This window comes from Phacochoerus africanus, chromosome 2, assembly GCF_016906955.1.
Source record: "Phacochoerus africanus isolate WHEZ1 chromosome 2, ROS_Pafr_v1, whole genome shotgun sequence".
Classification (NCBI taxonomy): Eukaryota; Metazoa; Chordata; class Mammalia; order Artiodactyla; family Suidae; genus Phacochoerus; species Phacochoerus africanus.
In genome coordinates, this window is record NC_062545.1 from 96,829,765 (window position 1) to 96,853,643 (window position 23,879).

Below are 23,879 nucleotides of genomic sequence, written 5' to 3' on the forward strand. Positions count from 1 at the left end.
TTTCATGGAATACATTTTTTCCATCCTCCTCACTTTCAGTCTATGTATATCTTTAGATCTGAAGAGAGTCTCTTGGAGGCAGCACATAGAGTTTTCCTTTTTGGTATCCATTCAGACACTCTATGTTTTTCAGTTGGAGCATTTCATCCATTTACATTTAAAGTAAAGATTGAATGATATATACTTATTGCCTTTTTCTTAATTGTTTTTGCAGTTCTTTTTGTTCCTTCTTTGTTCTCCTCCCTTGTGATTTAAAGATTGTCTTAATATTAGGTTTGTATCCCTTTCTCTTTTCTAGTGTTTGTATCTGTTGTAGATTTTGATGTAATGTTACAGTAAGGCTATATATAACAACCAATCTATCTACCTATATTATTATTTTAAGTTTCTGAACTCTTAAGTTCACATGCATTTTAACAAACTTGCATTTTTATTTCCTACCCGTTTACTGATTTTGCCATCATTTTTTACATCTTTTTATTCTGTGTTATCCCTTAACTACTTATGATTTTCCTACTTCTGTATTTTAACCATCCTACCAGTTTCATATGTGGTTGATTTACTACCTTAACTGTATATTTGCCTTTTCCACTAAGATTTTTCCATTTAGAATTTTCATATTTCTGGGGTGGCCTTTTCTTTTTCACTCAGAGAAGTCCTTTTAACATTTCTCATAAAGCTAATTTTATACTGCTGAACTCTTTTAGCCTTTGCTAAAATTTTTGTAAAGTTTTTCATTGCTCTGTCAAATTTGAATAAAATTTTTACCAGGTAAAATATTCTTTTCTTTTTTTTTTGTCTTTTTGCCATTTCTTGGGCTGCTCCTGTGGCATATGGAGGTTCCCAGGCTAGGGGTCTAATCAGAGCTGTAGCTGCCAGCCAGTGCCACAGCAATGCTGGATCCGAGCCACATCTGTGACCTACACTACAGCTCACAGCAATGCCGGATTGTCAACCCACTGAGCAAGGGCAGAGATCGAACCTGCAACCTCATGGTTCCTAGTTGGATTCGTTAACCATTGCGCAATGATGAGAACTCTCCTAAAATATTCTTGATAGATTTTTCTCTTTTTACATCCAACAAGAAGCTACAACTTTATTAATTATAGAAAGAGTACAAATTTCAAACCAAGCTTCTGTTATTCTTTTGAAACATGAAAAAAGTCTTCTTTTCAGATGGTTACATTGTTAATTCCACAATAGCATTTACAATATTATTAGTGCTGTTCTTCAGGGCTCAGGCTATCTTTGCTCTCAACACATTTCCTTATGACATGACCATTTCTTTGTCCTTACCTTGCACACTTGTTCCATCAACATTTTCCTCTTCACTCTCCTCTTTTACAGTTGGAGTCTGTGTGTTTTTTTTTTTCTCTTTTTTCTTTTTTTTTTTTCTTTTTCCCCTGTACAGCAAGGGGATCAAGTTATCCTTACATGTATACATTACATTTACATTTTTTTCCCCACCCTTTGTTCTGTTGCAACATGAGTATCTAGACAAAGTTCTCAATGCTATTCAGCAGGATCTCCTTGTAAATCTATTCTAAGTTGTGTCTGATAAGCCCAAGCTCCTGATCCCTCCCACTCCCTCTGCCTCCCATCAGGCAGCCACAGTCTATTCTCCAAGTCCATGATTTTCTTTTCTGAGGAGATGTTCGTTTGTGCTGGATATTAGATTCCAGTTATAAGTGATATCATATGGTATTTGTCTTTGTCCTTCTGGCTCATTTCACTCAGTATGAGAGTCTCTAGCTCCATCCATGTTGCTGCAAATGGCATTATGTCATTCTTTTTTATGGCTGAGTAGTATTCCATTGTGTATATATACTACATCTTCCAAATCCAATCATCTGTTGATGGGCATTTGGGTTGTTTCCATGTCCTAGCTATTGTGAATAGCACTGCAATGAACATGCGGGTGCATGTGTCTCTTTTAAGTAGATTTTTATGCCCAAGAGTGGGATTGCGGGGTCATATAGAAGTTCTGTGTATAGATTTTTTAAGGTATCTGCAAACTGGTCTCCATAGTGGCTGTACCAGTTTACATTCCCACCAACAGTGCAGGAGGGTTCCCTTTTCTCCACAGCCCCTCCAGCACTTGTTATTTGTAGATTTATTAATGATGGCCATTCTGACTGGTGTGAGGTGGTATGTCATGGTAGTTTTGATTTGCATTTCTCTTATAATCAGTAATGTTGAGCATTTTTTCATGTGTTTGTTGGCCATCTGTATATCTTCTTTGGAGAAATGTCTATTCAGGTCTTTTGCCCATTTTTTCCATTGATTGATTGGCTTTTTTGCTGTTGGGTTGTGTAAGTTGCTTATATATTCTAGAGATTAAGCCCTTGTCGGTTGCATCATTTGAAACTGTTTTCTCCCATTCGGTAAGTTGTCTTTTTGTTTTCTTTTTTTTTTCTTTTGTTGTTGTTGTTGTTGTTGTTGTTGCTATGTCTTGGTCCGCTCCCGCGGCATATGGAGGTTCCCAGGCTAGGGGTTGAATCGGAGCTGTAGCCACCGGCCTACGCCAGAGCCACAGCAACGCGGGATCCGAGCCGCATCTGCAACCTACACCACAGCTCATGGCAACGCCGGATCGTTAACCCACTGAGCAAGGGCAGGGACCGACTGAGCAAGGGCAGGGACCGAACCCGCAACCTCATGGTTCCTAGTCGGATTCATTAAGCACTGCGCCACGACGGGAACTCCCTGTTTTCTTTTTTGTTTCCTTTGCTGTGCAAAAGCTTTTCAGTTTGATGAGGTCCCATGGGTTTATTTTTGCTCTAATTTCTATTGCTTTGGGAGACTGACCTGAGAAAATATTCATGAGGTTGATGTCAGAGAGTGTTTTGCATATGTTTTCTTCTAGGAGTTTGATGGTGTCCTGTCGTATATTTAAGTCTTTCAGCCATTTGGAGTTTATTTTGGTGCATGGTGTGAGGGTGTGTTCTCATTTCATTGCTTGGCATGCAGCTGTCCAGGTTTCCCAGCAATGCTTGCTGAATAGACTTTCTTTTTCCCATTTGATGTTCTTGCCTCCCTTGTCAAAGATTAATTGACCATAGGTGTTGGGATTTATTTCTGGGTTCTCTATTCTGTTCCATTGGTCTGTCTGTCTGTTTTGATACCAGTACCACACTGTTTTGATGACTGTGGCTTTGTAGTATTTCTTGAAGTCTGGGAGAGTTATGCCTCCTGCTTGGTTTTTGTTTCTCAGGATTGCTTTGGCGATTCTGGGTCTTTTGTTGTTCCATATAAATGTTTGGATGGTTTGTTCTAGTTCTGTGAAAAATGTCATGGGTAACTGGATAGGGATTGCATTGAATCTGTAGATTGCTTTGGGTAGTATGGCCATTTTTACAATATTGATTTTTCCAATCCAGGAACATGGACTATCTTTCCATTTCTTTACATCTTCTTTGATTTCTTTGATTAAAGTTTTATAGTTCTCGGCATATAGGTCCTTTACCTCCTTGGTCAGGTGTATTCCGAGGTATTTGATTTTGTGAGGTGCAATTTTAAAAGGTATTGTATTTTAGTATTGCTTTTCTAAGATTTCATTGCTGGTATACAGAAATGCAACTGACTTCTGAATGTTCTTCTTATAGCCTGCTACTTTGCTGAATTTATTAATCAGTTCAAGTAGTTTTTGGGCTGAGTCCTTAGGGTTTTCTATGTATAGTATCATGTCATCTGCATACAGTGACAGTTTTATCTCTTCTCTTCCTATATGGATGCCTTTTATTTCTTTTGTTTGCCTAATTGCTGTGGCTAGGACTTCCAAAACTATGTTGAAGAGCAGTGGTGAGATGGGCATCCCTGTCTTGTTCCAGATTTGAGTGAGAGGCTTTCAGTTTTTCCCCATTGAGTATTATATTTGCTGTGCGTTTATCATAAATGGCTTTGATTATGTTCAGGAATTTTCCCTGCATACCCACTTTGGCGAGGGTCTTGATCATGAATGGATGTTGGACTTTGTCAAATGCTTTTTCTGCATCTATTGAGATGATCATATGATTTTTGACTTTTCTTTTGTTAATGTGGTGTATGACGTTGATTGCTTTGTGTATGTTGAACCCTACCTGGTCATGATGTATAATTTTTTTGATATGTTGTTGGATTTGGTTGGCTAAGATTTTGTTGAGAATTTTTGCATCTATATTCATCAATGATATTGGGCGATAGTTTTCTTTTTTGGTGGTATCTCTGTCTGGTTTTGGAATGAGGGTGATGGTGGCATCATAGAATGTCTTTGGGAGTATTCCTTCTTCTTCAACCTTTTGAAAGAGTTTCAGGAAGATGGGCACCAATTCCTCTTTATATGTTTGATAGAATTCTCCTGTGAAGCCATCTGGTCCTGGACTTTTATTTGTAGGGAGTGTTTTTATGACATCTTCAATTTCATTTCTAGTGATGGGTCTGTTCAGTTGGTCTGTTTCTTCTTGATTCAGTTTTGGCAGGCTGTAAGATTCTAGAAAATTGTTCATTTCTTCCAGATTGTCAAACTTGTTGCCATATAGTTGTTCATAGTGTGTGCTTTCTTGAATGTTTAGACAGCTTCACCTTGAACTTTGAATTTCTCAGTAGCTGCTAACTGCGCTTGCTGAGATAAATCCTTGATTTTGCCTTCCCCTAAAACTATGTAAGTATTTGAAGCTGGGATTTTGTAGACATCTCGTTTTGTGACAGCAAAGAGTATATTCTTAGATATCCAGTGGGTAACTCTAGTAATTCCTGTAACCTCATGAAGACCCAGTTTGGACATAGCCTACCATGCCTTCTTTTCAATCTGTCTGTGTTTTGCTTTACTGACTGGTTCTTCATCAATTTCAGCTGTTGCTGCCATCTGGTTTCTTGTGTGGTTGCCTGTGTAAAATCCTGTTCCTCAAGTTCTGGTACTGCTCCATCACTGTCAGATTCTGTTCCGGACTCTGTCTCAGCCTGGGCCTGTGGCAACTCCTGCTCTGTAGCAGGGACAGTTTCTGTTGCTTAACTGGGCATTCTGTGTTGGGAGCATAGAACAAAGATAGCAGAAAGAGAGCAAAGGAGAGCCTCATCAGTTTAAATATATCACACCACTCCCTTCTGGCCTGCAGGGTTTCTGCTGAAAAGGCAGCTGATACCTTTATTGGCGTCCTCTTGTACACAAATTGTTGCTTTTTTCTTGCTTTTAATATTCTCTATTTATTTTTATTTTTTGCCATTTTAATTACAGTATGACTTGGTGTGGTCTTTGGTTTGATCCTGTTTAGGACTCTTCGTGCTTCCCACACCTGGATGTCTGTTTCCTTTCCCAGGTCAGTGAAGTTTTTAGCTATCATGTCTTCATTGAATGTTCTTTGAGTCTTTCTCTCTTCTCCTTCTGGGTCCTTATAGTGCATTGGCTAGTATGTTTGGTTTTATCTCAGAAGTCTCTTAAACTGTCCTAATTTTTTTTTCTTTCTTCTTTCAGCTTCAGTGATTTCCACTATTCTATCATGTAACCTACTTTTTTCCTTCTAGTGTGTTTTAAAATTTATTTTATTAAAGTACAGTCAACTTACAATGTAGTATTAAGTTCTAGCATATTTTTTATTTTAGTTATTTTACCCTTCATCTTTTGTTGTTCTTCATTTTTTCTAACTCTTTCTTTAGCAACTTCTAACTTCTTATTCTGTTCATTTAATCTTCTACTGGGTTCTTTGAACAACTTTATTATCATTGCTTTGAACTCTCTCTAGGGTAGACTGCTTACCTCTACTCCCTTAGTTCTTCAGTAGTTTTATCTCATTTCTTCATTTGGAACATATTCCTCTCTTGGCTCATCTTGCCTATTTCATGTTTTCATTTGTATGTGTTTGGTAAGTTGTTTATATTTCCCAACCTTGTAGAAGCAGCCTTTTGTAGGAGATACCACATGAGTCCCAGCAGTTCACTTACCTCTGGTCACCAGAGTTATAAGTTCTGGGGTATCCCCTCTGTTGTCTGTGTGTGTCCTTCTGTTGCAGAGGGCTGACTATGGTAGATGGTCATGTAGGCATAGCTGACACTGAGTCTGGTTTGTTGTCTGGCCCTGGCTTGTGTGAAGACTGCTGTACTTTTATAGACATGGTCAATTCACAAGGTGGCTAACTGGAAGGTTACAGACTAGCGCCTGACCACTGGCAGGCAGAACTGCATTCAGGCACGAGTGGTTACCAGACATGTCTCAGATCTAGTGCCGGCATTTTGTGGGTTTAAGTTAACATTTAGAACTCTATTCTGGAGTTCCCGTCGTGACTCAGTGGTTAATGAATCCGACTAGGAACCATGAGGTTGCGGGTTCGGTCCCTGACCTTGCTCAGTGGGTTAAGGATCTGGCCTTTCCATGAGCTGTGGTGTAGGTTGCAGATACGGCTTGGATCCCACATTGCTGTGGCTCTGGCATAGGCTGGTGCCTACAGCTCTGATTCGACCCCTAGCGTGGGAACCTCCATATGCCATGGGAGTGGCCCAAGAAATGGCAAAAAAAAAAAAAAAACTCTATTCTAACAAAAGTGGAAATTCTGTAGATGAGTAATTCATAAGTTTTATTTGTTTCCTTGTGTGTTCATTCATTTATTCACTCACTGATTTACATATTAAGTTCATCATTCAATACATATTTATTGAACATCTATTTTGTTCTAGATAAACTTTTCATTATCGAGGATACAGGTATACACAGTATAGATAAAAATCCTGACCTCCATGGAACTTATATTCTAATATTTTAATAGCAACAGATACTAAAAAAACAAGTAAATAGATAATATGTGAGGTAGGATGAAGAAACCTGAGAAAGAACAAACTAGGATAAGGATATAGAGTTAGGAATAGGGAAAGTGCTTAGTATGTTTGAGGAACAACTGAAAAAAAAACAGTGGCTGAAGCTGAGAGAATGATAATGAGAATGGTAGGAAATGGTGTGAGAACAGCAGCAGGGACTGAGATTACATTATGGGACGATGTGTGTTAGGACTTTTACTCTGAGGGAAATGGGAACTATTGTTTTTGAGTAGAAGAGTGTCATGATCTGACATTTTAGAAAGATTATTCTGCTGCTTTTCAGAGAGTACACTATATAAAAGCAAGGAAAGAAGCAGAAAGGCCAGTTTGGAGGCAATTTAAATAATTTAGGAGAAAATGGATGGCTGTCAGATTAGGGAAATAGCAATGGAAGTGGAGAAAACTGGTGTGGAATCTAAATATATTTCCAAGGCTGAGGAGACAGAGTTATGAGCTGACAGAATATGCTAATGGATTGGATGTGTGTCATCAGAGAAAGACAGATGCCAAAGATGACTCACATTAAGGAATGACTCCAAGTTTTTTTGGTCTAAGCAACCAACTGGTAGAATGAAGATGCCATTTATGAGATAAGGCGTAGAGTGAGTTTACAAGGGCTTTGGTGGACATTTTCACATCAAGGTTCCTATTTCAATCATGCAGAGCTTGAGTTGCCTATCAGACATCTAAGTAGGAATGTCAAGTAGAAAGTTATAGACATGCATCTGGAGATCACAGAGAGGTCCAAGGTAAAAATATCAATTTGGGTGTCATCATCATATAGATAGTATTTAAAGCCAGGAAATTGAATGAGTTCACGAAGTAAGAGAAAATAAATAGAGAAGATGACTAAGAACTGGGCCTAAAGTTCTCCAGTATGTAATGGTCTGAATCTTTTAAGAGACTGATCAACTCTTAAATGTAGCTGGTAAATTTCATAGGAAGAGGGATTTTACTTATTATCTTCATTGTGATGCAGGTGACTTCTCCCTCATGCAGTTGTGGTTCCCATCAGTAGCATTTCCATCTTATTTGAACAAATGAAACAGTAAATGAAACAAACCCTTCACCTACCATTTGCATGTATACTCAGAATTGGCTTCTATTTGGGATGAATGTGTGTGTGTGTGTGTGTGAGTGTGTGTGACAGAGAGAAAGAGGGAGAGACAGCGACAAAGAAACAGAGATATTATGCAGAGAAGTACAATATAATTAGACATTCCCCTTGATTTGAGGATTTTGTCTAGAAAGAAAGATAAGAGAACAACTAGCATGTTCATATGGATTAAAAACATACCTAAATAATTGCCTGCAGAATTACAGAACAGAAATATTAAGCAATCACACAGGTGCTACGAAGCTGGAAAGGGACTATAATGCCTGAAAATTACTGTGACTGGCTTTGGGAAAGCTAAAGAATTTATTTTCAGGAAGCCATGCCTCAGTCATTTCTCAAGTTGTGTTATTACATTCTAGCTTTTGCTTAAGAATATCCAGAGTTGTTCCATTGTCTAGAAGATAATTTCTCCCCATAGCCCTGGCTTGCTTTCAAGGTTTTTTGAAAACTCGCCCTAATCAGTCCTTCTAACTATTCTTCTTTTTTTTGGGCCAAGCCTGCAGCATGTGGAAGTTCTTGGGCCAAAGATTGAACCTGCACCACAGCAACAACCAGAACTGCTCATTGTTAATGCTAGATCCTTAACCCACTGTGCCATAAGGAAACTCTAGTCCTTCTAACTCTTCTAACTTATAGAAGTAGTCCCTTCAAATCCTTAGATTACTAAATATCTACCTATCATCATAGTTATTTTTTTAAAAAATTATTTACTTTTTTAGAGTAATTTTAATTTTATAGCAAATATTGAGAAGCACTTATAGGCCTTTCCTCTGTATTCCCTGCTCCCACATATGCATAACCTCTCTCATTATCAATATCCCCCACCAGAGGTTACATTTGTTACAACAGATGAACCTATACTGACATATCATAATCAGCCAAAGTCTGTAGTTTACATTATATTTCACTCTTGGTGTTGTACATTCTATTGGTTTGGACAAATGTACAATCATAGTATCCATCATTATAGGATCATACAGAATATCTTCGCTGCCCTGAAAATCCTCATCCTTCTCTGTCTCATCCACCCCTGGAAACTACTGATCTTTTTACTGTCTCCATAGTTCAAAATGTCATACAATGTGTATCCTTTCAGAACTGTTTCTTTTACTTAGTAATATGCATTTAAGTTTTCTCTGTGTCCTTTCACAAATTGGCAACTCACTTCTTTTCAACACTGAATAACATTTGTCCAGACGTACCACAGTTTATTACTATCTATCTATACAGCTATTAATGGACACATTGATTGCTTCTAAATTTTGGTAGTTATGAACTGAGGCTCTAACAATCTGCATGCAGATTTTTGTGTGGACATAAGTTTTCAGTTCCTTTGGGTAAATGCTATGGAACACAATTGCCGGATCATATGGTAAAACCATGTTTAGTTTTATAAGAAACTGCCAAATTGTCTTCCAAAGTGGTTGTACCATTTTGCATCCCCACAAGCAATGCATGAGCACTCTGTCATTCTACATCCTCACCAGTATTTGGTGTTGTCAGTGTTTGGATTTTTGTCATTCTAATAGATACATACAGATATCTCATTGTTATTTTAATTGCCTTGTCTTTCAATAAATGTGTGTCTTATCTCCTTAAACAGATTGTAAAGCTATGGAACAAATGAGATATTATTGTACTTTTTTTCTTTCTGTCCACTACTACGAATGATCGTTAAATCAGTACTTAATAATATTATTTAAAGGAATGCACAAAGGATATCAAATGTGTTCTTTGCTGGGCATTCCTAGGTTTATACCGATGCAATGCAACTAAGGAAAAGATAAACAGAAATGTTTTTGGGGTGGTGACTTACCCATTGGTGCAGTATTCAGTGGATGCATTCTCTAAATTTAAGCAGAACATAAAATGAGGGAATTTAAATCAAGGTTTGGTGTTTGTATTATTTGTATTCAGAGAATTTCATGAAACTTCTTAAAACTGCCTTCCTTCCCACCAGGTAAATCATGACTTACTTCCACGAAAATAGAAAATCAATGCCATGATCCATGGGTCTTAATTAGAGTGACTAAATAACTTCTAGGCTGGGACAACTTTGAGACTGAAAGGAGGTGCTAATAAAAATTACACCAGATAAGCAATCATAAGCTGAGACAGTCCTGGATACCCTTATTGGGGCATAGACTCCTTGGAAAAAGGTTATAAAGTAAATAAACTATAGTTTCTTTCTCTAGAAAAATCTTAATGTTCAGCATATACTCACTCCCTGTTGCCCATTTCAATTCACTGATTAAGAATCCCTGACTTGGAGTTCCCGTCATGGCTTAGTGGTAACGAACCCAACCAGTATCCGTGAGGACGTGGATTCTATTCCTGGCCCTGCTCAGTGGGTGAAGGATCTGGTATTGCCAGTGAGCTGCAGTGTAGGACATGGCTTGGATCCTGCTTGGCCCTGGGTGTGGCCTAGGCCGGCAGCTGCAGCTCTGATTCAACCCCTAGCCTGGGAATGTCCATATGCCATGTGTGCGGCCCTAAAAAGACAAAAAAAAAAAAAAAAAAAAGAATCCCTGACTCACATATCTGAGTGTGTTACTCCTTCAGTAAACTCATAGCCCACATTAAAAGGTTGAAATGATCTTCAAAGATCCCTAACTTAAACCAGAAGAAAAACATGAATAGATGCTCTTTGCGGTAGCTGGTATGTGTTTTCAACTAAAATGTCTATAAGTTCATATCTTTGGAGAAAATCTTATTTTCTACAGCAGGCATTTAAAAGTAGGAGATATGTTCCCATTTAGGGAGACATAAATATTTTTCTATCTATATGAACATAGTAATTGCTTTTGAAATAAATCCATACTTTCCAGTATTTTATTTTTTTAATTTAAAAATTATTATTATTATTATTTGCTTTTTAGGGTCACACCTGGGGGATATGGTAGTTCCCAGGCTAGGAGTCCAATCGGAGCTGTAGCTGCCAGCTTACAGCACAGCCACAGCAGTGCAGGATCCAAGACTTGTCTGCACCTACACCACAGCTCAATGGACCCTTAACCCACTGAGTGAGGCCAAGGATCAAACCCACATCCTCATGGATAATAGTTGGGTTCATTACCACTGAGCCACAGCAGAAACTCCTTTTCCATTACTTTTATTTATTTATTTAACTCAATGAATTTTATTACATTTATAGTTGTACAACAGTCATCACAACCCCATTTTAAATATAACCCTAAGCCCTTTGTCCTTGAACTACTTTTGTTCTGCTCACCTTGACATGCATTTATAAAGTCATAGAACCTGTTACAATGTCTGAGGGAGCTTGGTTACTGTACCATATCATGACAGTAGGTGTCACTGTAACATACTAGGCTTCTTGGGAAGACTTCGTAAACTTTATTTATTGTTATTTATTTGTGATTTCAAATTTTCAACAAAGAGATTATGATAACATTACAAATTTTCAAATAAGGCTTCATTATATATGTACTCCATTCTCTTCCTTCAATTTTCTAAATATTTTGAACAATGAACAAAAGTGTGCATTTGGTAAGAAGTGGTCATAGGATGCTGCCATTCAGTTGTTCTAAAGGATGTTTATGTTTCTGAACACCCACACACACACATACAAAGTGCAATTTTGGGATAGACTTTTATATCTTAGGGATTCTTTTAATATTTTTTAAAAAATCTAAAGTTACTACAATCTCATGGAAAATTTAAAATCTCAGTCAAAAATAGAAAATGTTTAAAACACCCACAATTCTATCATTCGGAGATAACTACTACTAACATATGCTACTTAGTTTTCTATTTTTTTTCCTATACATAGAGTATATATAAAGAAAAGCATATACATGTATTATCCCGGGCTTGTCTTTTATTCGACTCATATAGACACTTTCCAAAAATCTGGAATTTAGACTCAGAGAAGAGCTTAATGATCTCCCTCTTGTTTAACGATATTTCATTACAGATAAAGAAATTGAGACATGGATTTTGCACCAACTTTTTCATTTTTAGGTAAACAAATAGACAAATTATATTTTCAGCAAGTAAATTATTTTTAATGTATAATCTCAAGTGTAGATATTAGGGAATAATTCAATAAACATATATAGACCATCTACTACAACTATACTTCTTAAAATACACTTGAGAGATAACGAAGAACTTTCTTATAACTTATTTTCTTTAATCTTCAGTATGTGGGAAATACCATTATTATTATAACCTCCAATTTAGACATTAGGAAATTAAGAGTCAAACAGGTCAAGTAAGATGCCAAAAATCATAAAAGAAGTAAGTGGGTGAATTGAAATTTGAAATTTAATGCTCTGATCTCAAACCCCATGTTATTTTCAGTTTGGTATTGTAACCCAGGTAGTAAAGTTAGAGAAACAGAATCAGTCCTTAAACGATCTCACAATTTTGATGAAGAGGCAAGATATATTCATCAGAATGTATCAACAGACAGATAAGCAAGAAAAGCTAGAATTTTTTGAATATTCTCTAGGTTTGAGCGCCTTCAAGATGTGCTGAAGAATTTTCTTGGTTATCTGATTTGATCCTCACCTCTGAGATGGTAACTATTTTTCCTATTTTACTTGTGAAAACACTGAGGCTTAGAGAGATCAAATGATAAATCAATTAAAGAATTAGGGTTCAGTTCCAGACAGCTAGACCACAGAATCATTATGCTGAATAATTATGATTCAAATACAATGGATTTTTTTCACTTTATATCTGAATTCTGTTTGAACCATTCGATTTGATGTCTTTCCTGATACTAAGAGTGGTAGGAAGAAGCTTCATAGAAGTTGTAGAGTGTTAGGCTATTAATAATTAGGTAGGGAATTAAACTGGCCTTTGACATCAAGTAGCAACAGCAGATGAAGTGAGAGTAAAAAACAAACTGTTGTCCTTGCAGATGGGAGCAAGAGCAAGAGTATGAGAAAAGTAGAAACAAGAAAGAATGTGCTATTTATGGGAACTGTAAGGCAACCCACACAGTTAGAAGCCTGAGGCCACAGCTTGAATAAGTGTTTAGAGCCAGATTAAGAAGGGCCAGGAATGCCTGGTTAAACAGTATGGGCTTTGCCATTAAAGAATTGAGGGCCACTGAAAATTTTTGAATATGAAAGTCTGACAATGGTGTGCCATTGAGGAGGTGTGTCTGGATGTCTAGAGTAGTATAATTGTGATTGAACAGGAGCAGCTGTCAGGGACTTCAGCTTAAAAGTTCATCTTCGGTTTTGCCTGCAGAGTTAAGGGAAAGAATCATTGCTGTCCATGGTTCTACGCAGCTACAGCCTGGGGCAAATTTGGAAAAAAAAAATAAATGTCAGTCTAATTCTTTCATTGAGAAGCAAAAAAGAGAGCATAAACTCAGTTTTTCTTTAGCAGTATGGATTTTAGTATTCTCATTTCAATGGTTCTCAAGCCTGAACCTGGGGCACTTTTCGAAGCACAAATGCTCCTGATCCATTTCCTGGAAGCTCTGATTTAGTTTCTTAGAGAGGAGACCAAGCATCGGGAATTCGAAACCTCCCAGGTTATTCTAATGTATAGCAATGGATAGAGAACCATAGCAGCAATGGAGGAAATTAAACTAGTGCTGTGTGTGTGTTTCTTTATTTATGGCCTTAAAGCAAAATCTCCTTTCCAGATAGAATATTGAGCATACAGCCTCTTGTAGCCAGAAAAACATGATTGGTATTTTGTTTTATTTTATGTAATTTTTTTGGCTATACCTGTAGCATGCAGAAGTTCCCAAGCCAGGATTTCCTGCTGTGGTGAAGTGGTTTAAGGATCCAGTATTGCTGGAGGTGTGACAAATGTCACATATTCGATCCCTGGAACAGGAACTTCCATATGCTGTGAGTGCAGCTGAAAAAGAAAAAAAAAAAAAAGAAGACGTTCCCAGGCCAGAGATGGAACCCATGCCACAGAAGTGACCCAAGCCATGGCAGTGACAATGCTGGATCCTTAACCACTAGGTCACCAGGGAATTCCCATGATGGGTATTTTAGAGGGTATCTTTGGATTCTTTCTTCTACATTTCTAGATATACTTAACTGCCGAAGCCAAGAGAAGGAATGGAAAAATTTAACTGTCTTTTCAGGGTTTTCCCCCCCTTGATTCTACTTACGCCTCTTAAATATAAGAGAGCAGCAAATTTAGCATCCAGACTTACTTTTCTGACTCATCTTATTTTTCCTCCACCTACCCTCCCTACTCATCAATACCTACCATGTGCTCAGCAATTGGTGATCAGTGCAAGTAAGACAGTTCCTTTCCTCAAGGAGTCTTTGGCTGAATCATTCTTCAAGGCTCAGCCAAGGCAAGTCTTACCTCCTTCATGAGTCCTTCTCTGGAGGAGTCTACTTTTGAGATATCATTTTTTTATTTCTGACTTATAAGTACACATGACATGAGTAGTGCCTTGAAGCATCAAGATTTTTGTATGTGTTTTGTCTCTTCTCCCTCAGATTGCAGTTCCTCAGGTATCTTTATATTCTGCTCACAGCAAATGCTCCATGAACCTTCTCTAACATTTTTCTATGATAAACTTCTCCCCACAGTCATCACTCTCACAATCTACTTGTGGATTCTGATGCTGAGTTTGCAGCACACTCTCTCACTTTTGCTCATTTTTCTCATCTGCTCATTCTAATCAGAGCAAATGGTTCATGGACTATAGGTTTTTTCTGAGGAGGTCTCCACAGGATCCTGGACCAATCCTCCTAGGAAGGGACTTGGAAACTTGGATATTTTTTATAACTCTTAAAAGGTTATATTGTTAGCTAAGTTTAGAAATAACTTTCTAGGGCAATATTTTTAGTTTATTTTGCTATAATGCACAGTAAGGAATGAATTTTTACCCTGTGACTCAACACCACATACATCCATAACTGAAACAAATATATCCCTACTTTTGCTATATATGAAATATTCTGATATTCTCTATCCTATATTAATTCCTTTTAAGGATCTTAAAATTCTCTATTAGATTGCAACTCTTAGTTTGAAAAATACTCTTCTAAGAATTATCACAGAGATACATCAAAAAATGCTAATAGTATTGATTTACATCTTTGTTTTTACTTTAGGAAATATTTTTTACTTAAAAATCCTTTCCTATCTCATTTCTCTCTCTTTTAAGCTAAGTTATGAGTTTGAGCCACTTCCCTGAGGCTGCTTACTCTATCCCAGCTCTCTGATTCTTTAAATCTACAGAAAGTCTTAGTCCTTCCAGCAGGCATTTCTTTGGTGAACCTCGTCCCTGCTCTAGGCAATAAAGACAAGAAAGTAGCTCCTTTTGACCCCATAAGGACCTTATCATATATCTTGGTTTGTGTGCACCATATATCATCTTTGGTGGGCTTAGTCTTCTAGAGAACAGAGATCTTGCCAGCTTCAACCTTATTTCAAGAACTGGCAATACCATTTTATTTGCTTGATACATCGTCGTTGAGTGGTTGTCTTCTGCCTCCTCACTTGGGCTATGTGTAATAAAACTTGACACCAATTTATTCAGGCAGAGACCTCTTAATATACCAAGCTGTCACTTCTAGCTTGCCCACTGAAAGACAAGATGGTTGACACACACACTACAATGGTTTGTGTCACCTGTTCTCCAAAGTGAGACAGTAGGGACCTAGGAGCTAAGCCAAAGGTAATCAACAATACAGGGGCTGATCCATTCATTTCTTTCTTTTTTATTTTTCTGTAATTGTTGGATGAGGCCCTAAAAATAATTGATCAGACACATCATTTAATTGCAGAGGTAGAGCTATAAAGTGTCCACTCGATTTTTCATTCAGTGTTAATTAGACCAAAGAAGGTGCTAAGAGGACCTCTCAGAGTTTGAAGGTCACTTAGGTACTTGGCAAAAAGCTGACACAAAAAATCTTACCTGGCAAGTTGGATTTCATACGTATGCTATGGAGTCTGCCCAGAGAAAATGTTCAGCTTAAAAAAAAGTAGCTTATAGGTAATACATTGTACTCTGATTGAAATTAATAGGGTTAAATTTGAGCATACTTTAAAAAATGTTCTATTTATTTATTTAACTATTTAATTTTTTATTAAAAATCTTTAATAGAAAGAAAGAAAAACAAATCACAGAACAAGTCACTAAGTCATGAGTATAATCAAAGGGAATTCTTTTCTACATATGAAATAAAGACTGAACAATCAATCAGCCTAGGTACTAGGTAAATTTCCAATAATATAAAAATTTGTCTCTATAAAGGCACCAGGTTTAAAGGTTCCATTTTAGGTATCTATGTTATGTTAGGCTACATCATGACCATATTGTAGAAGCTATGTAGAGAAATAATAATAGTTAAGAAACAGAACATTTCCGTGCTGAAAGGTTAATTTTTATCACAATGAGATCTAGAAAAGTTTATAGGACTGTATTTTATATACATACATACAGATTTATACATACAAATGTATATTTACATTAAGACTCACTAACACCATTAAAGAGGTTCAGATTCTGCATAGAGAATGAACTCCTTTTACCTGACTATTCATATTTGAGACTGATAACTTCTTTGACTAAAATGGATTAAATAATTGCATGAAGATCATGAGATACAATTTTCTTTTGATTTTTATAAATTTGCTTTACAGATTTCTTTTCATTCATTCAACAATAATTTATTGAGTACTCACGATGTGTCAGGCAAAATGCCAGGTTCCTGACATTAAGGAGCTCTCAATCTAGTGAGAAAGTGTATAAACAAAAAGGTTTTTTGAATGATAAGTTTCAATAGAAAACATAATAGAAGCTTTCCTGGCTGATGTAATTCAAACCAGTATTTTGTATGTTGAGAATGACAGTTAAAGGGAAAATTGTAATAAATACTAATGCCGTAAGTACTGTATATTTTGATTAAAATGATAATCAATTAACTAATTTTATAATAAAACCAAGGACTTTTGTGTACAGGTTCAATAAGTGGAGTTTCGCATGTTTCTTAGATAAACCACATCCATGATGCATTGTATACAATTTCCAATTTTATTTTCACTTTGTTTTGAGAGTGAGAAGTTTAAAATACCAGCATCAGGGAGTTCCGACTGTGGCTCAGTGGGTTAAGAACCTCACAGTGTCTGTGAGGATGCAGATTCATTTCCTGGCCTCGTTCATTGGGTTAAGGATCTGGCGTTGTCACAAACTGTGGCATAGGTCTCAGGTGCTGCTCGGATCCGGCATTGCTGTGGCTGTGCTGTAGGCTGGCAGCTGCAGCTCTGATTTGACCCCTAGCCCCGGAACTTCTATATGCCACAGGTGTGGCCATAAAGAGGAAATAAAAGAAAATAAAACACCAGCATCAAAACAATCTAAGTTCTGAAGCCCATAAAATGTTAATGGTTTTTGTTTTGTTTTTTTTGTCTTTTCTAGGGCCACTCCTGTGGCATATGGAGATTCCCAGGCTAGGAGTCTAATCGGAGTTGTAGCCACTGGCCTATGCCAGAGCCACAGCAACGAGGGATCCAAGCCCCGCCTGCAACCTACACCACAACTCATAGCAATGCCAGATCCTTAACCCATTGAGCAAGGCAGGGATCAAACCCTCAACCTCATGGTTCCTAGTCGGATTCGCTAACCACTGAGCCACAACGGGAACTCCATTGTTTTTTATCCCTATTCTTTTATAATTTTTTACTTATCTCTAATTGACTTGCTTTTATCAAATCATCCTAAACCAATAACTTAATTTTCACAGAAATAACTCCTTTTCTTTCACACTCATATTTCATTCATTTAACAAATACATAATTTAATTACATCATTACCATTAAAAATTCAACTGGAGTTCCCTTTGTGGCTCAGGGATAACAAATCCAACTAGTATCCATGAGGATGTGAGTTCAATCCCTGGCCTTGCTCAGTGGGTTAAGGATCTGGCGTTGATGTGGTGTAGGCTGGCATAGGCTGGCAGCTACAGCTCTGACTGGACCCCTAGCCTGGGAACTTCCAAATGTTGTGGGTGCAGAAAAAAAAAATCAATTGTCACAAACAAATATGGGAATGAACTCAGTTGATTCTTAGAAGTATGCTATTCAAATGCTGGTAGGAATAGACGTGAATATACCAGGCAGCAGAATATAAGCCTCATCATGCTATGTGCCCTGTCAGCTGCTTTATGAAGGAGGGAATACATAAGTTAATGTAAAAAATTATTTGAAAAGCCGAAAGAATTCCTAGTGCTGTAATCATAAATTGAGAAAAATGGAGCAGGAGCATAAAGATGTCTCACTGGTCAGGGATGTTAGAAGAGATTTTACGAAGGTGATGGTATTTGAACTGTATATCTTGAGGCTTGATTAGGAGTTTTCAACATGAAGAAGTGGCAAAAAATATTCCAGCCTGAGCAAACAACTTGTAAAAATGCAGAGTCAAGAAGGATATGGAATATTTGAGGCAGAGTTGGAAGTTGACGGGATTATAGCATGGAATTAAATAAGCAGAGTAGAGAAGGCTGAAGTTGCGAAAATGGGTTAAGTAGATTGTAGAGGGAGGTAATAATTAATTGGAAACATAAAGTATAATTTAGAATATGTGATGGATAAACAATGAGGTCCCACTGTATAGCACAGGGAAATATATACAGTCTACTGGAATAGATCATGATGGAGGATAATATAAGCAAAAGAATGTATACATTTGTATGACTGGGTCACTTTGCTGTACAGCAGAAATTGGCACAATATAGTAAATCAACTCTACTTTAGTAAAAAATAAATATAGAACACATGATTTATAAATTTATAAAAGTAGGCAGGGTATTAAGGTATTTATTAAATAAATACAAAGGACAATAGCTTAGTGCCTATTACTATGCATCCCTTCGGTAGGATAACCAGGTCTAGATTAATTCTCGCCTAGAATGTAAAATATTAAAAAAAATTTAAATTGTCTTCCAAGTAGAAACTTAAAATAATGCTTGTTATATGAAGGAGGCTTATGTATCCCAAAGCTCAGTACTAAAAAAAAAAAAAAGTCCAACTAGAAAATGGGCAAAAAACATGCACAGACTTTTCACCGAAGTGGATACAAAAATATCAAATAAACACAAGAAAAGATGTTCAACATCATTGGCTATTAGAGAAATGCAAATTTCAGCCACTGATAAGATATCCCTACACTCTTATCAGAATGGCTAAAATGGAAAATTTGAGGCAAGGAAGTGGATCACTCATACATGATGAATGTAAAATGACACAGCTACTTTAGAAAATGGTTTATTTCAAACCTGAAAATCTACTTAACATACAACCCAGACATTTCAGTCTTGAGTATTTCAGGAAAATGAAACTTATTTTCATGCAAGAACATCATATAAATGTTCATAGCAACTTTGTTTATAATAACCCAAGTTGGAAACTACCCAGGCATCCTTCAGTAGATACATAGTTAAATAAACTGTGGTAATCCATACCATGGAATACTATTCAGCAATAACAAGGAACAAACTTGGAAGGAAATATAAAACTTGGATGAAAAGCAAGGAAATTATGCTGAGTAAAAAAAAAAAACAAACCTTAAGAGGATATATAATGTGTGATGCTATTTACATAACATTCTTTTAATACTTAATTGTAGAGGTAGAATACAGATTAGTAGTTTTCAAGGATCAAGGGTTTTGAAAAGAACATGGAAAAAGAGCGGATATGGCTATAAATAAAGGGACAGCATAAGAAACATCTTTGTGGTAATGACATGGTTGAGTATTTTCATTGTGGTGGTGATTATGCAAGGCTACCCATGTGATAATATTTCATAGAACTATAAACACATCCCCACATAAGTGAGGGTATATATAATTGGTGAAATCTTAGTAAATTCTATGGTTTATGCTAAGGTCCAATTCCTGCATTTAATAATGTATTGAAGTTGTATAAGTTACTAACATTGGGGGATGATGGGAGAATGGTGTGCTGGACTACCCTATATGTTTGCATCTTCCTGTGAATCTAGTTATTTCAAAATAAAAAGTTTTTTAAAAACTCTATATGTGTTATAATTTTGATATTTCCTACTTGTCATGCAAAATATCAATGTTTAGCCATGTCTGTCACTGATAACTGCCTCTGTGTTGGGAGTTCTTTGCTGGGATGTGAAAAATCCATTAAGGATCAAGTTTAAGCTCAAAACTACAATGTATGTGATGGATATATCTTACCTTTGACTGAGTGATAGGCTTTGTGATGGCTGGCTTCACAACTCCCCACATACTTTGTGTAGAATGAGTCTTGGAAAGAAAATTATATATGGTAAATACACATTGATTATATTGAATGAGATTTGCCACATATTTAACATCAACATATTAATTCATCTTTTTATAGGGAAGAGAATATACCATAGCAAATTTCATAATAAACTAACAGAAACTATTTAGGTATCAACAAAGATGTTTCTCTGATGAATATCATAATGAAAACAAGAAAATCAGTTCATGCTAATACATATGGATTCAAGAAATTCTAGTTATTCCCCAAATTTTCATTCCACATGCAAACACTTAAAGCAATCTTCATTTGCAGGACTGCAGGATAGGGATTCAGGATTGTTATGAAGATGTTTTCTTTTACTTACCTGTTTAAAAAAAAAAAGCCTAACTGTTCATATTCAAGGGACGATAGTTTTCCTTTCAGTTATAGAAATCAGATATAGTCCAAGTCCCCCTAGAAGGGAGATAAATATGATATCAATTTCTCTAAACAGATCACTGGTTAGATTACTAGCATAAGGCAATTTGGTAACTATGGGTTTGATTAAGAAGGCCAAGCAAGGGTAGCTGAAAAGGACATGGCCTCTGAAGACAGGCAAATATGGAAAAGGAGATGGGGAAAATGGCTTACAGCAGGCTCTGGAATTAGACTAGTTGGGTTTAAATTCAATTTCTGTTGCTTGCTAGCTCTGCCATATTTTCTCCTTTTAAAATATGTATATTCATGGTCACTACCTTGTGGGGTAGCTATGAAGAGTCCAGGAGTTCAGGATTAGGTTCATAGGGGCCCATGGTCAATGGTAGCCTGTGGTGCTGGTGGCGATGACTGTTGTAGGATTGCTGAATCTCAACTCCATATGGTACATCTCTTTACATTTCCCACCCTGGCTTTCAGTCATAGGAAGGACCCTGCAGATTTCAGAATATTTGGCCTCCTACAAATTCCACTTTCAACGAAGAAAAATCTAATTCTGTCCAATACTTAGAAAAATTACTCCAACTAGTTATCATACTCCGAAAAGCAACAAACTCTTCTTTTGGTTTAGTGTCTCTGGAAGGTTTAGTTTGCTAGCCACACCAGGTCATCAATAAGGGTTTGTTGACAATTATGAAGAAAGAAGATCATCATAGGAGTTGTTTGCATACATGAAATGGAAACCTATTACAATAAAATTTAACAACAACAACAACAACAACAAAAAGACATGCATAAATCCCAATTGTGAAGTAGGTGGTGGCTTTTATGCCCGGGACCTGAAAAGTTGCCAAGCAGCCATTATTTCTCCATCTTTAGAATTTTTTTTACTAAATTACAGTTGATTTACAATTTTTTGATAATTTCTGCTGTACAAAAAAGTGATTCAGTTATGTATATACACATGCCTCTTTTTTTTTTCCACATTCTTTACCCATATAGGTAATTACAGAACATTGTGTAGAGCCCCTTGTGCTATACAGCAGGTCCCCACTGACCCATCTTTTTGAAATAACTTCTCTCTACTCTTCTGCCTAAGTCTTTCTTTCTATTCTCTGCATTAGAACATCTGCAGGTCTCATAGATTCTGCTCTCCCGTAACATTGGCTTGAATGTGGCTTTAGTGTCCTGATACCAATTCCAACTTGGAAGAGCTACAGTTTTACTGCCTACCATTCCCTGACTGGCTCAGTATCCATACTTTAATTCCATTCTCCTGAGAGACTGAATATGCCTGACCTTCCTCAGTCAGGCATTCATCTCTGGTTCAATGAACTGTGACAAAAGATGAGGCCATGTGGTTTGAGTGGTGCCCCTGTTGGGCTGTCGACATGGCAGTTTCTCAACAAGAAAAGATGGGCAGGAGGAATATAATGCATATCTCTAGGCAAATATTTCAGATTTGTTTCCCCCAGAAATAAGTAAGGAATTTTCAAATCAAATATAATTTTCAAAGTTACTTCCAAGGATAGGTCTTGAGATTGATCTAACTTCAGATTCAGATTCTGAGTACTACCCTCATGTGTATGCAGAGTAAGTGTTCTACATGTTATGAACAAAAGGCTGGAAGAAAAAAGTCCTGCTTTAAGAACCAGACCTTAGATAGGCACATTACTTTTGGATGATCCAAATGCTACACTTTTGTTCCTTTTGCCCCAAATGAGCAATGAATATGCATTTTCCCAACCACAGGTTGAGATCTCTCTAGTATCCAGCTACGTGTCACCTGAGGCTCTAAGGCACAGAGGAAGTGTCTGCAGCAGGCCTAATGCACCACCGTATTGCAGCTCTAACTCCTCATCTGATTCGCTTGGTCCTGTCTCCATCTCCAGTGCCTCAGCTGCTCTGTGCAGCACATTAAAGTCTCGCTGTCTCTATTAGCCACCAATAATGCACTAATACATTCGTTTTCCTATTACCTCGGACACTAATTTGGTGGAATTGGATAGTGACAGCACATTGATGTTGTTGAAGTTAATGACCCAGCAATTTACAAGATAAGTCACATTAGTAGTCAAATTGATTGTAATCATTGTTTCACTGAGCAGAATCTGCATTAAGTACAGTATATTTTGCTCTGTCCATTAATGGAGACTAAGAGGTGATCAGAATTTTCATCCTTCTTACCTTCCTTCGTGTTTTTGCAAGTGATTCAGTTATGTATATACACATGCCTCTTTTTTTTTCACATTCTTTACCTACTTTCTCTTACACCTTAACAAGTTAAGGACACAGAGAATAATGAAATTTTTGTTTTCATGTCTGTAATTTCAAACAGTTATGAATTCAAATAGGTCACTCAAATAGTTATAGTTATTTATTTCTTCCTCTGATGAATATATACTGTTCTCTCCATCTTACGATTTGTGATAGAAACTTCAGAACAAACTGTAAGACAGAGTTTCTGCTCTCAAGGAGCTCACATTTGAAGTAGAATCATGCACCTGACAATGAGACAGAAGGATCTATGTGACAGTCCTAGCAAGCAGAATAATCACTTCTGAGAAGAGAGAGGATGGAATAGATACAGAGGATGTCATATGGGAGAGGGAATTTCAGATGGGGATTAAAATATTTCTAAGATTTTAATAAGTATTAGTGATCAAATCTTTATCTTTTATGTTAGAGATTAAAATATTTAAAATGCACTTACCCCTTGGATAAGTTTGAAAAATTAATAATCTTTTAATATTAAAATAATATTATTTTAATAATAATAATTAAAATGAGACAAGGTTTTCCTCATCTTAGTAGGGATAGTTCTGTTTGTTTCATATGTCTTTGATAATATGAAAATAATCAAATAAAGGAAACTTCCTGCCAGAGTGTTGGGCATATAATAAACATTTCAATAGATGTTAATTGATTCCATGTCTGAATTAATTTTTTAAGAAAAATAAAATTCACCTAAAGCCAAGATGGGAACAAGGTTGATAGTCAATCTTAAATATGCTCTTGGGTTATGAATAAGCAAGAAGCATCCCTGAAATTGTTGCCTCATCTGTGGTGTGCCTGCACACTTGTGTGCTTGTGTGGGCATGTATGTGGGTATGTACATGTATATAGCCATGCATGCAAATCACATCTGAAAGCACTGGAAAGAGAAAAGATTCTAGAACTTTTTGAGCGACAGGTGAGCATGGTAGTATGGGGGTGGGGAAAGAGCTGAGATACTGTGTGGTACCAGCTTTTAATTTTACAGATTAAGAAATTGCAACCAAAAATACGAAGAAGTAAATTGCTCCATGGCACACAAATAGGTAAGCAAAAAATGTGGATTAGAACC

General features: G+C 36.8%; 1 pseudogene; it reads right to left on the reverse strand.

Moving 5' to 3' along the window:
* Positions 1-1,180: 1,180 nt before the first annotated feature.
* LOC125121138 (nascent polypeptide-associated complex subunit alpha-like) lies at positions 1,181-4,998 on the reverse strand (annotated as a pseudogene).
* Positions 4,999-23,879: the final 18,881 nt, after the last annotated feature.